We start from the raw sequence: 18030 nt of genomic DNA, 5'->3' as shown, positions 1-18030 counted from the left end.
TAAATTTATCGCAGTATATATTACTAAGCAATTTGTATGCAAACTAAAAAAACGTTGGCGAAGGAGTGTTTTTAAAGTTGTCTTCTTTCCAATTGGTGAACGACCCACTTTCAGGAAACAGTTTGAACTTAGTTCATTGCAAACTAAACAATATATCAATTCATTTAAGATGTGTGGGTGTCGACAGTGGGTAATAGACCAAGTTTTCAGCTTAAAAAATTAAGCTTGCGTCTTTCATTATCAGCACCTTTACCCTCTTCAGGGCAGCCTGTGGAGTGTTTATCCCGAAACCCTGCCAAGTGCCTTCTCTTTAAACCTAATTTTGGTTCATATAAATTGTCTATGATTTTATTGATCAAAACAAAAGAACAAATATTATCTCATGAGTGTGACAGGTTTCCGTTCTTTTGATATTCTTATCAATTAAGGTTGTGGAATTATGTGATTAAAGTTTGATTTACAACTTCAACCATCATAGTACAGAACAAAAGGTATGTACCTAATTAAAATTTGTTCATTGATTAATCATGTTGTACATTGGTTTTGTCTTCAATAGGGGCAATATTTGTCAGGAATGACGAAACATGTTTTGTTTATATTTTCTATGAACAAAGATTGTACAAAATCAGATGTTTTATCTTCACCCACCGGAACTGCAACCGATGATTTTAACCAGTGAACTGGATAAAAATATACCTATTTGCGATGGGTGATGACAATGTTGACGTTATCTGTATGCTCATTGCAGAGTCTCACTAAACTCGAGACTGTTGTTGTTATGTTGTATTTCATACGTTCGACGATAAATCACCCTTCTGGGACACATTTCTGTCTGCTCGTGGTGTCCTTATCCTAGAAACAGTGTTTTATTGTGCATTTCAAGTATTTATTTTTACCAATTGTTTATTAAATTACTATAAAAATGTTATTTTAAAAAAAATCAATAAAATTTTGAAAACATATTTATTTCTGATCGCGATCAAATGACGCTGGAAAATGTTTGTTAAAAATTGGCAACTGGCGACAACCTTTCGGAACTCATTTTTCGCAGTTTTAATACTTTGAAAGGAAGTTATCTTGATTATCAATAAAAGTCAACCGTGTTATAGAACATATGATTTAAATTGCAAATTGGCTTAATTAAATAAACTTCTTAACCTTGTAACATCCAGGAAATTGTGGCTGGTTACCAAAACCTTTGATTGTACTGTACAGCATTTGTGTATTTAAACCAAACACCAGTTCCATACTAAGTGTGAAAACGAAAGAGTTGAAATGCTTGTCTTTCTCTCGATGTATCTCTGCTTGGGCATGTAATTATTCACACACCCGTATTTAAGTTGAAATATGGCGCATTAAATTATTCTTGACAACCCGTATATTCTTACAAATAGCCATCGTTGGTTTTGCGCATTTCTTTAAGTTACTAATTCGTGTATTTGTGTGTTCTTAAGAAACGTCCTAGGTATTGCCGAAGCCGTGGAAAACTCGTAGACTTGGTTGTATTTCCTTTCTGCGAAAAATGAAATGTTTGTATTAAATTGCTTTGAAGCTGTTCAAAAATATTAAATTCAATTTAGTACATGTGTTTATAATCGGATTATGTATAAGTGTAATAAGGCCGTTTACTCTTGTTTAAATGTATCTGAGTTATGTCCATTTAATTGGAAGCACTGACAGAAAATGGCATCTATGGCATTTATTTTGGAATTAAGAAGATTATAAAAGAAAACAAACGACAAAACGAAACTCGCAGAAGACAGTGCTTACTCAAGTGTTGGTCCGAAAGAATTCCAAAGTGACATATTTGCCCGACACGACATTCTGCATTGTTTACAATAAAGGGACAAAACCACCAGCCAAAAATAACTTTGATATGTTTAAAGGGACTAAACACCAGACGACACAATTAAATGAAAAAAATCAAACACTAACATGAATTTAATATAGTTGCACGCAACGTATCGGATCTTACTTAATGACAGTACCATATGGGTATGTTATTCATGATTTACTATGGAAAACATTCTTTATAAATAGTGTCATCATGATCAACCTGGAATCAGTAATTGTAATTCTAAAGTCATGCTTTTTGGAAACTGTGAGTAAATTTCTTTCTTTTTTTCTGTCTTTGGCGACTTATAAAGGAACATAACAACAAAACACAAACATAATAATTGAACAAATTATGCACACTGCGCCAAATTTATGTCGATAACCACGTTACAAATAGTGTGTAATTTACGTAAGTAGCATTTGAGACAATAATTTTGGTTGGACACCCACTATCGATTGTCGCCCACATAAAATTGCCCCAGCAACGAATTATCAATAGTTCTTGATACTAATAAAACACTATTTTAGTACCTGTATCGTGCCGCGATGTGCTCCTCACTAGGTTCTTGTGTGATTTTGCCCATTGTGCTTAAAGCAGAATCTTTGTTAAATGTAAGGCTATTGGTATTGATTGGCCCGGTGTTATTCATTGTTTTATTTCTATTCGATTGTAGATTATCAGTATTTGTTTTAGCCTCAAATTATCTAAGTATTGAAATTAAATATCCGTTAACCCCAGATATCCAACCAAAGTTACGCATTAAGTGATAAGAAAAATTTAATTAAAACTCGTATGTCTTAATGAATTAGAACAGATTGACAGAGGGCGATGGCATTTTTATAATGCAAACAGTAAAAGTTAAATCACTTTGTATGCTTAAAGTTGAATGTAAATAATGAATGTATAACAAGGATTTCATTCTTAAAATGTAAAGTGAATATTCCTTAATAACTAAATATTAGTACCTAAAATAGCCACTGATCGTTGCCTTCTATAGACATGCACTTAACGAGATGAACTCTTAGGGACTCGTTAACGTTTTATGCGCTCGAAAACCGAAACAAACAATCGTGATTATATAAAATGATCAAAACATTAATTAAGAGCTCTATTGTAAACAATAGTTTAAGATGAGACGAAACAAATGGTCTACTTTGCTGCAAAACGCTAGTAATGCTGTTACAAATTGAATACATTTTGATTAACAAATTTATTTTAAAACGAGTGCTTCGCCATTTAATGTTTGGTGTTTGTTCCGAAATGTGAATTAAAAAAAAAAACGCAATTTGAACGGAGTTTAATTTGAAAAAGTGAGCATGAAACACAGTATTTCTACCTTATGAGACTTTGGTAGACCACAGTAAATGTTTAGCATTCACAAATCATTTAATATTTTTGCGCTTTCTGCTATTAAATTCACGGTTACAATAGTGTTTTAAGTAGTTAATAGTATCCATAAATGCATTTTTTAGTAAGTAGTTTAAGGTTTATCAATCAAAAATTATGGTTTTTCTACATGTTTATGTATTGATTTTGAATAAGAGTGTCACTTTAATCCTTCGATTAGACTTTTGTACATGTGCAAACTAGATTGTGATTTGAATAATATATATTTCGTTATGGGAATACAAGAATCTTTTTTTATGGTGATCTGTGTGAATCTCATGATACTTGTGCACTTAACACGAAGGGTTGAGAGTTATGAATTCATATAAAAAGCGCTTTGTGAAATAACCTAAATGTTGTTTCTTTCAACTGCCTGTATCCATAATGTCGATATCCATTAAAAATATGTTGACATATTGAGTATTTAGTAACTGGAGTTTAATTGCTTCTTTGTTGTGTATGGTTGGATTACATTTTTTTTCATTATTTGTCCTTTATCAGAAATCTCATCAGTAACTCAAAATGCAGCGCCTGTTATTTCTGAGAGCTTGGTCTATAATAAACACTTACATACAGTTTTCTATACATTCCAAGAATTGGAATTTTGTTTCGGTATATCAGGTACTCCTTAAAGTCACGTGAGCTTAGTGTGCGTAAAAAAACGACTCTACTGATTTACTGATTTGTTTAAGAAACACATTTATCGTGTTAAAATCTTCATACCTTAAAAAGGCTATTACAATTGTGCTGGTTGCTAAATATAATACAACAACTAGATTCAATAAACGTGCCTGTTGCCATCCTAAACAAGCATTATCTTGTGTCTAAAAGACGTCATAGCATATTTGATTAAATTGGCTTAAACCTCCAGTAAATTTACATTTACATTTTACTGCCCGTTCCAAGGCGGTACATAACAATTCTTGATAAACAAACCTATTTTTTTATATATAGTATGTATGCACTGTGCTGCTTGTGGAGTTTTGTGCTGCTATTCTATGTTTCTTGTTTGTGATTTTATGTTCAATGTCTTTGGCGTTTACCCAGTGCCACTAAACCGGGTTTATGTTTAAACTGTTTTGCTTCTGAGTTTGTTTCTGTAGCTTTTTGCATAAATATTAAAACAAATTCTTTACTATTGTAAACTTGTTTGGTGGTTTCACTTAGTACTAAACTGCCAATAGACCAGCTAGAATGTCTTGGTCGGGCAAATTCAAACGAATTAATTTGAAAATGGTTTTGGTTGTTATATACGCGTGGATATACTGTTAAAATGACATATAGGCTTCATTGTTGTTTTTCTATTGTTTCAAACATCTTTATGGAGTCTATGTGTATGCTTGGCTCTGCGTTTTCAATAGTATTGTCAGCCAAATCGTTAACCATCATCGTGTGATCGAAGGCCGACAGACGCTCATTGAGAGACACAAGCCATCACATAAGAACAAGCACAGGTTCCTTAAATGTTTGGGTTTCTGATGAGAATATGAGTCTCCCTGTTTTAAACTTAAACTCAACCTATTTGGTCTTGTAAATTTGTTGTATTTTTATCTGTTTGCAATTGGTTATCGATCCTTGTGCCATTGGAAAAGGCTACTGGTCCCAATATCACGAAAATGCTAATCATCTTCCAGGAGAAACGTTAAATAGGGGTCCCGTGGGAGAGTTATATACACGTGTGCACGTTAAAGGATCCGGGTAGCTCGAATCAGGAATACATTCTGTCTGTGCACTATGCTTCAAACACCTTAAATGACTAACAATCTTCTCAGAGCATTCTCCAAATGGGCATTGCCCGAGTGCGAGATTAAATAAGCTATGAGAGAGACATACCATACAGCCTTACCGATATTATGAGAAAGATAGATTATCACTTAGTCCCAATTTTATGACTGAGACAAACGAACCCTCGTGTCCGATATTACAATATAAGAATGGTGCAACGTTTAAATAATCCTTGGTTTTCGGCAGTGAGGTCTAATTCGATGGAAGGATTTCTTAAGTCTCTGATCTTGTTATTGTCATCAAAAATTAGTTCGTTATAATCAAATGACTACTCCTTTATCTCAGCTGCTGTAACCCAAAATCAACAACAAGACAGCGTACTATTTATATAACAAACTGACTTCATGCTACTACTTAAATGAACATAATAAAAATAGTTATCAACCTTCTAGGGTTCAATTAGGCAAAGTAATTCGGACAAGTACTATTTATATCACAAACTGATTGCAAGTTTTAAAATAAATGTATCAATTGAATAAACATACTTAAAACAATTTTCAATCTTGTTTAATGTAGAAAAGCAAATCATACATGTACATTTAGTTATACACATTATTACCAACGTTCTACTGTAAAGGATTTTTATAAGAGCAATGTATTAAATTTATGGCAGTATATATGACAAAGTTGTCTTCTTTTCAATTGGTGAACGATCATTCTTTAGGAAACAGTTTGAACTTAGTTCATTGCAAACTAAACAATGTATCAATTCGTTTAAGATGTGTGGGTGTCAGACAGTGACCTGACTTCCTATGGGTAATAGACCAAAGTTTCAGTGTAAAACATTTAGCTTGTGACTTTCATTATCAGCACATTTATCCTCTTCAGGGCTGACTGTGGAGTGTTTATCCCGAAACCCTGTCAAGTGCCTTCTCTCTAATACTTATTTTGATTCATATAAATTGTCAATGATTTTATTGACGCTCATTGATCAAAACAAAAGAACAAATATTATCTCATGAGTTTGACAGGTTTCAGTTCTTTTGATATTCTTATCAATTTAGGTTGTTGAATTCAGTAATTGAAGTCTGATTTACAACTTCAACCATCATAGTACAGAACAAAAGGTATGTACCTAATTAAAATTTGTTCATTGATTAATTATGTTTTACATTGGTTTTGTCTTCAATAGGGGCAATATTTTTCAAGAATGACGAAACATGTTTTGTTTATATTTTCTATGAACAAAGATTGTGCAAAATCAGATGTTTTATCTTCCCCCACCGGAACTGCAACCGATGATTTTAACTAGTGAACTGGATAAAAATATACCTATTTGCGATGGGTGATGACAATGTTGACGTTATCTGTATGCTCATTGCAGAGTCTCACTAAACTCGAGACTGCTGTTGTTATGTTGTATTTCATACGTTCGACGATAAATCACCCTTCTGGGACACATTTCTGTCTGCTCGTGGTGTCCTTATCCTAAAAACAGTATTTTATTTTGCATTTCAAGTATTTATTTTTACCAATTGTTTATTAAATTACTATAAGAATGTTATTTTGAAAAAATCAATAAAATTTTGAAAACATATTTATTTCTGATCGCGATCAAATGACGCTGGAAAATGTTTGTTAAAAATTGGCAACTGGCGACAACCTTTCGGAACTCATTTTTCGCAGTTTTAATACTTTGAAAGGAAGTTATCTTGATTATCAATAAAAGTCAACCGTGTTATAGAACATACGATTTAAATTGCAAATTGGCTTTATTAAATAAACTTCTTAACCTTGTAACATCCAGGAAATTGTGGCTGGTTACCAAAACCTTTGATTGTACTGTACAGCATTTGTGTATTTAAACCAAACACCAGTTCCATACTAAGTGTGAAAACGAAAGAGTTGAAATGCTTGTCTTTCTCTCGATGTATCTCTGCTTGGGCATGTAATTATTCACACACCCGTATTTAAGTTGAAATATGGCGCATTAAATTATTCTTGACAACCCATATATTCTTACAAATAGCCATCGTTGGTTTAGCGCATTTCTTTAAGTTACTAATTCGTGTATTTGTTTGTTCTTAAGAAACGACCTAGGTATTGCCGAAGCCGTGGAAAACTCGTAGACTTGGTTGTATTTCCTTCCTGCGAAAAATGAAATGTTTGTTAAAAATTGCTTTGAAGCCGTTCAAAAATACAAAATTCAATTTAGTGCATGTGTTTATAATCGGATTATGTATAAGTGTAATAAGGCCGTTTACTCTTGTTTAAATGTATCTGAGTTATGTCCATTTAATTGGAAGCACTGACAGAAAATGGCATCTATGGCATTTATTTTGGAATTGAGAAGATTATAAAAGAAAACAAACGACAAAACGAAACTCACAGAAGACAGTGCTTACTCAAGTGTTGGTCCGAAAGAAATCCAAAGTGACATATTTGCCCGACACGACATTCTGCAGTGTTTACAATGAAGGTAAAAAACCACCAGCCAAAAATAACTTTGATATGTTTAAAGGGACTAAACACCAGACAACACACCAGACGACACAGGTAAAAGAAAAAAATCAAACACTAACATGAATTTGATATAGTTGCACGCAACGTATCGGATCTTACTTACTGACAGTACCATATGGGTATGTTATTCATAATTTACAATGGAAAACATTATTTATAAATAGTGTCATCATGATCAACCTGGAATCAGTAATTGTAATTCTAAAGTCATGCTTTTTGGAAACAGTGAGTAAATTTCTTTCTTTTTTCTGTCTTTGACGACTTATAAAGGAACATAACAACAAAACACAAACATAATAATTGAACAAATGATGAACACTGCGCCAAATTTATGTCGATAAATACAAATAGTGTGTAATTTACGTAAATAACATTTGAGACATTAATTTTGGTTGGACACCCACTATCGATTGTCGCCCCCATAAAATTGCCCCAGCAACGAATTATCGACAGTTCTTGATACTAATAAAACACTATTTTAGTACCTGTATCGTGCCGTGATGTGCTCCTCACTAGGTTCTTGTGTGTTTTTGCCCATTGTGCTTAAAGCAGAATCTTTGTTAAATGTAAGACTATTGGTATTGGCCCGGTGGTATTCATTGTTTTATTTCTATTTCATTTGCTCAACAAAATTCGATGGTAGATTATCAGTATTTGTTTTAGCCTCAAATTATCTAAGTGTTGAAATTAAATATCCGTTAACTCCAGATATCCAACCAAAGTTACGCATTAATTGATAAGAAAATTTTAATAAAAACTCGCATGTCTTGATGAATTAGAACAGATTGACAGAGGGCGATGGCATATTTATAATGCAAACAGTAAAAGTTAAATCACTGTGTATGCTTAAAGTTGAATGTAAATAATGAATGTATAACTAGGATTTCATTCTTAAAATGTAAAGTGATTATTCCTTAAAAACCAAATATTAGTACCTGAAATAGCCAATGATCGTTGCCTTCTATATGCATGCACTTAACGAGATGAACTCTTAGGGACTCGTTAACGTTTTATGCGCTCGAAAACCGAAACAAACAATCGTGATTATATAAAATGATCAAAACATTAAATAAGAGCTCTATTGTAGACAATAGTTTAGAGATGAGACGGAACAAATGCTCTACTTTGCTGCAAAACGCTAGTAATGCTGTTACAAATTGAATACATTTTGATTAACAAATTTATTTTAAAACGAGTGCTTCGCCATTTAATGTTTGGTGTTTGTTCCGAAATGTGAATTAAAAAAAACGCAATTTGAACAACGTCATCAACAAATGTAACCAATATAGTAATTGCCAAACGGTAGTATTTGAGACGGTACAGTAGTATTTTCAAGGATATATTAGTATATATTAGTTAGATAGTGAGTCTTCGTTTTTATTCAATGTTATCGTTTCATAACCATTACAGTCGTACCGACGATTTTCTAAAAATCACATTGTGTCCATTAACTGAACACGACCTTGCTCAAGTAAATGAAAAGTTACTACTTAAAAGAAAAGAACAAGTAACAGCTGCCCACAATCTGTTCAATGGCGTAACAAATATAGAAAATGGAATCTATATCTACAATTAATTATGCAAAAGGCTACCAAAGATCATTCAATTAGCGATGATATCGGTGGAAAAATAACAAAACGAATCATGCCTTTCCAAGGTTTCTGTGAGCGTATGACATGTCATGATCATTATTTTGTAATAACATAGTCAATGGATCAATTACCGGGACAACGTTCTAGCTTGAAGGGTCTCATTGTTAAAGAAAGCATACTTTATCAAGGTACTTAAGCACATCCCGGTAGTTTAGATAGGTCTTCAATGCCCTTCACATTTTTGGATAAAGCGATTGACTTCTTCAGTAAGACGCCCGTTTCCGATTTTTTAAAGATGCACTAGTAATGGGTTAAAGGTTTATCATTCAAACTTATTTCTGTTATACATCTGTATGTATTGATTTTAAATACGAGTGTCACTTTAACGATTCCCTATATTTCCAGCAATGGATGAATCTTTGCCGAAAATAGGATAGTAGTTGTGACCTCATGGCCCTTCATGAACAAGTACTTTTCTCCATATGCCTCGTTATATTAAATTTGCATCGGGGTGAGAAAAAGAGACGACTTGTTGACTAAATGAAAACTATTTAAAATATATGTTCTGCGTAGTAGCCAGAAATATTAAAAACGCATATATAAAAATTGTTCCAATACGCCATTTAACATTCATTCTGGTCTTCTCAAATATTCCTCACCTATGAAACACTAAAGACACAAACATGTCAGTTTAGCTCCTTTAAATTTTGCAAGAGGTGTTAACTAGCCTGTATTTCAAAGCGTACATCTGTCGATAGCTTATCCGCCCATATATGTCAACTATCACCAGAGGTTGACAGGCCCAAATCCCTCTGCCCAGCTGCAAAAATCCGGGCCCTACTTATTATTGTCAGTTTCAGGCAAAATTGGTTTGGTATGCTCTTGTTATCAACTAGATAAATTATGACTTATAATTCACGCATAGCTTAAATAAATACGTCAATTCGGTGCAGATATATTTAATCCTTCGAGTAGACTCATGTACATGAGCGAACTAGATTGGCATTTGATTAATATATATTTCGTTATGGGATTACCAGACTAGTTTCAAATGGCGATCTGTTGGAACCACAAGATACTGGTGCATTTAATGCGTAGTGTTGAGTATTATGAAATCATAAAGTACGCCGCTATTTGAAATAAAAACCTAAATGTTGTTTCCTTCAACTGCCAGTATCCATCATGTCGATAAAAATCCATTAAAAATATGTTGAAATATGGAATATTTGGTAACTAAAATTTATTTGCTTCTTTTTTGTGTATGGTTGGTTAATATGTTTAGGATTTGTCCGTAGGATAAAAACTCATACGTAATTCATAACGAAGCGCCGGTTATTGGTCCATAATAAGCACTCAGTAAAATACCGTTTTCTATTCTAAGTTCCAAGAATTGGAATTTTGTTTCAGTATATCAAGTATTAAAGTCACATGAGCTTTATGTGCGTTAATAGGCTACTCTGCTGATTTACTGTTTTGTTTAAGAAACACATTTGTCGTGTTCAAAAAGTTAAGACCTTAATAGACTATTACACTTGTGCTGGTTACTAAATATAATACAACTGGTTTCAATAAACGTGCATATTTGATTAAATTGGATTAAAGAAAATACGATACTATTGTTCACTTGTTTGGTGGTTTCACTTTGTCCCAAACTGCGTACAGACTCACTAAAATGTCTGGGTCGGGCAAATACAAACGAATTGTTTTGAAAATGGTTTCGGTTATTCCGATATACGCGTGTATCTATTGTTAAACAGATTTATATGCCCGATTGGTTCTTCTATTGTTATGAAAAATCGTGGATTAAATTATGGAGTTCATGTGTATGAGTCTCCTGGTTTTAAATTTAAACTCAACTATTTGATCTTGTAAGTTTAGTGTTATGTTTGCTCTTGTTGTTCGATCCTTGTGCCATTCGATAAGAGACCTTGTCCCAATACCTCGAAAATGTTCAAAGCTCAAGCTCAACTCATTTTACCTCATAGCTTCAAAAGTTGGTAAACACCGCATGTGATTTTTACACATTTTAAAATCACATTATATAGAATATGTTGATTAACGCCTTTGGTGAAGATGCGAAGGGAAACATATTCTACAGCCAAAAGTGTATTCGAGTACAATTCCTTGTGTTTTAACAATTACATTGTGTTATAACATCTAAAATCTTTTAATCAACACACTCTAAGAGAAAATACGTTTTCAAACAATATAAACTCATGCAAAAAAAATAATTCTGCTTTACTTTCATGCTGTAAAGTTGAGATTGAGATTTGATTGGAGTATTTTTGTGATACGAATACCAGCTTAAACTAAGAATGTTTGTTACCAACGGCTTGTCCCTGCAGTTTCTATTAACCAACTTCATTAAATAAAAATGCTAACATTTATTAGTCTTTAGTTCGACGGAGAATTCAAATTGTTGCTAATAAGAAGTATTTTGGTTTGGGAAATATTTTCCGTCTGCCATATTATTGAAAAAACATGTTGGAAAGCAAGTATATTGTAACATAAATGAATGAGTGATTGAAGTATTTGCTGTCGAAATATACTAGCGGTTGAAAAAGTACAGAAATAAAATGAAACTCGCAGATCTCGACGAAATTGTTGATCTGAGAGAGTTCAAACGTGAGAACATTGCTGAAAATTACATCTTTCAGTGACTACAAACAGGGACAAACGAAGCCAGCTATAAATGTGAATGACTAAGACATGTTGAAAGCCTCGTAGTAACGAGAGACACAACACCACAAGGCGTAAAATAGTCCGTGCTTGTAACATATTGTTAAATCATACTTGAATCTTTCAGTCCGTGCTTTTAACATATTGTCATATCATACTTGAATCTTTCAGTCCGTGCTTTTATCATATTGCTATATCATACTTGAATCTTTCAGTCCGTGCTTGTAACATATTGCCATATCATACTTGAATCTTTCAGTCCGTGCTTGTAACATATTGCCATATCATACTTGAATCTTTCAGTCCGTGCTTGTAACATATTACCATATCATACTTGAATCTTTCAGTCAGTGCTTTAAACACATTGCCATATCATACTTGAATCTTTCAGTCCGTGCTTTTATCATATTGCTATATCTTACTTGAATCTTTCAGTCCGTGCTTTTAACATATTGCCATATCATACTTGAATCTTTCAGTCCGTGCTTGTAACATATTGCCATATCATACTTGAATCTTTCAGTCAGTGCTTTAAACACATTGCCATATCATACTTGAATCTTTCTGTCCGTGCTTGTAACATATTGCCATATCATACTTGAATCTTTCAGTCCGTGCTTGTAACATATTGCCATATCATACTTGAATCTTTCAGTCCGTCCTTTTAACATATTGCCATATCATACTTGAATCTTTCGGTCCGTGCTTGTAACATATTGCCATATCATACTTGAATCTTTCAGTCCGTGCTTGTAACATATTGCCATATCATACTTGAATCTTTCAGTCCGTGCTTGTAACATATTGCCATATCACACTTGAATCTTTCAGTCCGTGCTTGTAACATATTGCCATATCATACTTGAATCTTTCAGTCCGTGCTTGTAACATATTGCCATATCATACTTGAATCTTTCAGTCCGTGCTTGTAACATATTGCCATATCATACTTGAATCTTTCAGTCCGTGCTTGTAACATATTGTCATTTCATACTTGAATCTTTCAGGAGTTTTTTTATTCCACATTTAATTCATCGTAATTTGAAATAAAGAAATATTTAAGGCGATCATAAATGTCTGTATGTCTGCCATTAAACAAATCATTATGCTTCACATAACACAGACGTTTTCAATATCAAGTTGTTTTAAACTTAAACCTAGTAATAACAATTTTTTGGTACCTGTGTAATGTTTGTATTGTGACGCCATGTTTCTCCTACATGATATTTGTGTGTTCTATCCCATTGTACCTTAAAGCGGGATCTTGGTTAAATGCAAGCCTATTGGTATTGACCTGGTTATTTTCATTGTTTTATTTTTATTTTAATTGCATATCGAAATTCGCCATGTTATTTCAATTCTAGATTATCAGTATTTGTTTAAGCCTTAAACTATCTTAGTGTTGAAATTAAATATCCGTTTACTCCAGATATCCAACAAAAATTACGCATTAAGTGATAATAACATTTTAATAAAAACTTGCTAGTCGATATGAATTAGAACAGATTGACAGAAGGCGATGATATTATTATAAAGCAAATAGTAAAAGTTCAATCACTATATATGCTTAAAATATAATGTAAACAATGAACGCATCACTAAGATTTCATTCTTATAATGAAAAGTGTGTTAATACTTTATAACTAAATACTTGTACCTCAAACGGACACCACTCGATGCCTTCTATATTAACGAGATTAACTCTGCGGGACTCGTTTATGTTTAGTACGGCCTCAAAACGTCAGTAACGCTGATTAAAATTGAACTTATTTTGATTCTCAAAACTATTTTGAAATGAGTTTCTTGCCAGTTTTTGCTTGTTTTGTGTGTGTTCCCAAATGCAAATTAAAAGACGCAATTTGAATAATGCCTTAAACAAATGATGCCAGCATAGCATTTGTCGAACAGTATGTTCATCTGATTGTTTTCTTTACAATATTTTCTTCAAGGATACTACCTTAAATTGGGAACTTATCGTTTAAATTCAAAGTCATCTTGCTATATTACGAACATTGCAGTCATACATACGATTTTTACAAATCGCTCTTAGCCCGTAAACGGTACATGAAGTTGTTCAAGTAAATGCAAAGTTAATACTTAAAAGATAAGTATTAGTAACAGCTACCCTCACACAATCTGTTCAATGGCGTTACCAATATTGAAAATGGAATCTGTATCTACAAATGATTATGCAAAACTCAGGGTAAGATTAGTCAGTTAACGTTGATATCGGTGGAAAAATAACAAAACACATCATGGCATTCCAAGGTTTCTGTGAGCGTATGACATGTCATGATCATTATTTTGTAATAACATAGTCTTGTCTATGGATCAATTGACGGGACAACGTTCTATCTTGAAGGGTCTACTTGTTGAAGAACACATACTTTATCAAGCTACTTAAGCATGTCCCGGTAGTTAAGATAGGTCTTCAATGCGTTCAAGTTTTTGGATAATCCGTTCCTCATGCGAGATTTCATAAGTAAGACGCCCGTTTCAAATCGTTTAAGCTGCACTCTTACTGCCAAATAAGGTATACTTCAATAAATTCAGTTGTTTTAATTTATCGAAAAAGATGAATACATATCAGACTCTATGGTTCTTATGAAGGATATCGTGTTTAATTGTGAAAGAACGGTGCTGAAAACACGGTACTCATACTTTATGAGACGATAGTGGATCACTGTCAGTCTTTTAGGAGCCACCAGCCATTTAATGTGTTCGTTTTAAGCTTTTAAGTACACGGTTAAAATCTTATAATCATTAAATTCTATTTTCCATAAATGCATTATTTCGCAAGTAGTTAAAGGTTTATCTCTCAAATATAAGTTTTATTATGTTGGATTTACTTTACTTATTTTATAAGGAAAATAGTTGCGATCACAAGATTTCTCCTTGAACAAATATTCCGTGCATCCGCCTCAAGATGTTAAATAAGCATCGAGATTTAAAAAGAACAGGTGCGGTGGATTAAATGAAAAATAGTTAAAACATTATATTCTCTGCATGGTAACCAGAAATATTGAAATCGTATATACAATTTGTACGAATACCTCACTTGACTTTTTTATAGTTCCTAACCCTAGCCTTGGAAAAACTATAGACACAAACTTGTCAGTTTTGATTCAAACAATTGTTCAATAGGTGTGAACCATACTAGAGTTCAAAGCGTAAATATGTGGGTAGTTTATCCGCCCGTATCTGTCAATTATCACGACAGGGTGACAGGCCCAAATCCCTCTGCCCAGCTGCAAAAATTGAAGCCCTACTTATTATTATTAGGTTCAATCAAGATTGGTTTAGTATGTCCTGGTTATTCACTAAATATGACTTAGTATGTCACGTATAGCTAAATAGATACGTCAATTCGTTATAGATATAGTTAATCCCCCGATTAGACTCATGTTTATGTGCGAACTTGGTTGTCATACGATTGATATATATTATACCCTTATGAGAATACCAGAATACTTTGATATGGCGATGTGTTGAAAGCCCATCAGAAGCAGCGTTTAGTATGATGAATTCATATAGTGAGACGCTATGTGAAATAACCTTAATTTGTTTCTTTAAACTGTCTGTATCCATAATGTCAATATACGTTAACAAATATGTTGAATATATGGAACATTTGGTAATTACAATTTATTTGCTTCTTTGTCGTGTATGGTTGGCTGATAGTTATTATTTTTCCGTACGGAGAAAACTCACAATTCATAACAAAGCGCCGGTTATTTCCGAGGCCTTGGTCCATAATAAGCACTCAGTAAAAGAACGTTTTCTATTTTAAGTTCCAAGAATTGGAATTTTGTTTCGGTATATCAAGTAGTCATTAAAGTCACGTGAGCTTTGGGTGCGTTAAAAAGCGACTCTACTGATTTACTGATTTGTTTAAGAAAAACATTTTTCGTGTTCAAAACACTTTATACCTTAGAAAGGCTATTACAATTGTGCTGGTTGCTAAATAATATAGTACAACTGGTTTCTGTATGTGCCTGTTGCCATCCTAAACAAATATTCTCTTGTGTCTAAAAACGTCATAGCATAGCAAATACCGTTTTCTATTTTAAGTTCCAAGAATTGGAATTTTGTTTCGGTACATCAGGTACTCCTTAAAGTCACGTGACCTTAGTTTGCGTAAAAAGGCTACTCAACTGATTTACAGATTTGTTTAAGAAACGCATTTGTCGTGTTCAAATCTTCCGACCTTTAAAAAGCTATAACAATTGTGCTGGGTGTTTAATATAATAAAACAACTTGTTTCTCTATATTTGCAACAGGCACTCCATAACAACATTCTTTGTGTCTTAAAACGTCATAGTATATTCGATTCAATTGGCTGAAAGCAAATACGATACTATTGAACACTTGAGTGGTGGTTTCACTTAGTCCCAAACTTTCCATAGACTAGCTAGAATGTCTTGGTCGGGCAAATACAAGCGAATTAATTTGATAATGGTTTTGGTTGTTCGGATATACGCGTTGATCTTTTGTTGAACGGATTGATAGGCTCGATTCTATCGTTTTTAAAATCGTTATGTATTCCATGTGACTGTATGCTTGGCTCTGTGTCTTCAATCGTATTACCAGCCAAAACGTTAACCATGATCTTGTGATCGAAGCCCGACTGACACTCATTGAAAGATACAAACCTGCACAAAAGAACAAACACAGATTTCTCAACTAGTTTTGTGTCTGCCGAGGATATGAGTCTCAGGGTTTTTAAACTTAAACTCAACCTATTTGGACTTGTTAGTTTAGTTTTGATCATGTGTTTGTCCTTGTCGTTCGATCCTTTTGCCATTTGACAAGAGTACTTGTGCCAGTATTCAATATCGATCTTATCATAACATTAGGCATGCCTCAGTCCATTCCGCCTATTGGTTACCTAAAAATACAGGCCAATCAAAACATGGTACATTCTAATCTTATATTTAAGTTCAATCCAAGTTGGTTATTGAGTATGGCCCCTAGCCCCAACATCACGAAGCCCCTAGCCCCAATATCACGAGGCCTCTAGCCCCAACATCACGAGGCCCCTAGCCCCAATATCACGAGGCCTCTAGCCCCAACATCACGAGTCCCCTGGCACCAACATCACGAGGCCCTTAGCCCCAACATCACGAGGCCCCTAGCCCCAATAGCACGAGGCCCCTAGCCCCAACACCACGAGGCCCCTAGCCCCAATATCACGAACATATTTAAGATATATGTCAATCCAAACTCATTTTACTGTTTTGATACATTTTTAAAGCGCATTCTATAGAAAATGTTGATTAACGCCTTTGGTCAAAATACAAAGGGAAAACATTCTTTAGCCAAAAACGTATTTCAGTACAGTTCAATTTTTTTTAAATTAACTTGAAATATTGACAAATCATCACGTTCTAAGAGAAAAGACGTTTCCAACGAATATAAAATCACGCAAGATTTTTAATCCTACTATACTTTCATGCTGTAAAGTTGAGATTGAGATTTGACCTGAGTAGCTCGGTGATATTGATGCCAGCTCTTTACTAAGAATGTTGGTAACTAACGACTTGTCCATGCAGTTTCTACTAAACAACTGAATGGATAGAAATGTTAACCTTTATTATTCTTTAGTTAGCCCGGGAATTCATATTGTTGCTAATAAGAAGTATTTTCGCCCTGCGACGTCATTGTAAAACATGTTGAAATGCAAGTATTGTGTTACATAAATAAACGGGTGATTGAAGTATTTGCGGTCAAAATATGTTACCAGTTGCTGGGTAAAACATATCCGAAAATGTGTTGTTAAACAAAGTGTTTTGTAAAGGGTGATTTATGAAGTATATCTAAACACATCTGTGTGGACAAATCCTATATATACATAAAACGCACACATGAATGTGAACAAAGGTTTGTAGAACATATATTGTATGCTTATTTGTATGAGTAAAGTTCGGCTTATGCTTAAACTTAAAACAGTAACAAAGCACTGTAAATAAGCATACTGAATTAGGTGGAATATGTAGTTTATATTTTATAAGCAAAAGTTAGTCGTCAAAAGAATAGTTTATTTTCATATAACGCGTGACTTATCAACAGAAAACAAATCGACTAGATGAACAACGAATAAACATGGTTCGCGCGTTTAAATAAACAATAAATAATAAACAACCACAATTTATTCAACGAAGTAAGCAATGCCTCAGGAGAAAATATTTTACTTTCAAAAATCAACAGAATAAATTCGACTAAATGAACAATGAATAAGCAGAATTAAATCGACTAAATGAATAATAAATAAGCAAAACTACATGACTA

The 18030-nt window shown here is 33.5% G+C and overlaps 1 protein-coding gene across 1 annotated transcript in view; it reads left to right on the top strand.

The window, feature by feature from the left end:
* The first annotated feature begins 443 nt into the window (after positions 1 to 443).
* LOC128230364 (nitric oxide synthase-like protein) overlaps positions 444 to 18030 on the top strand; it is a 95223-nt gene continuing 77636 nt past the window's right edge. Inside the window, exon 1 of the mRNA XM_052942570.1 lies at positions 444 to 491. The gene's annotated coding sequence lies outside the window, so the exon portion shown is untranslated. The remainder of the gene's footprint in view (positions 492 to 18030) is intronic.

The sequence above is a fragment of the Mya arenaria genome, chromosome 4 (genome assembly GCF_026914265.1).
Source record: "Mya arenaria isolate MELC-2E11 chromosome 4, ASM2691426v1".
NCBI classification, from domain to species: domain Eukaryota; kingdom Metazoa; phylum Mollusca; class Bivalvia; order Myida; family Myidae; genus Mya; species Mya arenaria.
This window is presented reverse-complemented; position numbering and strand designations above follow the sequence as displayed.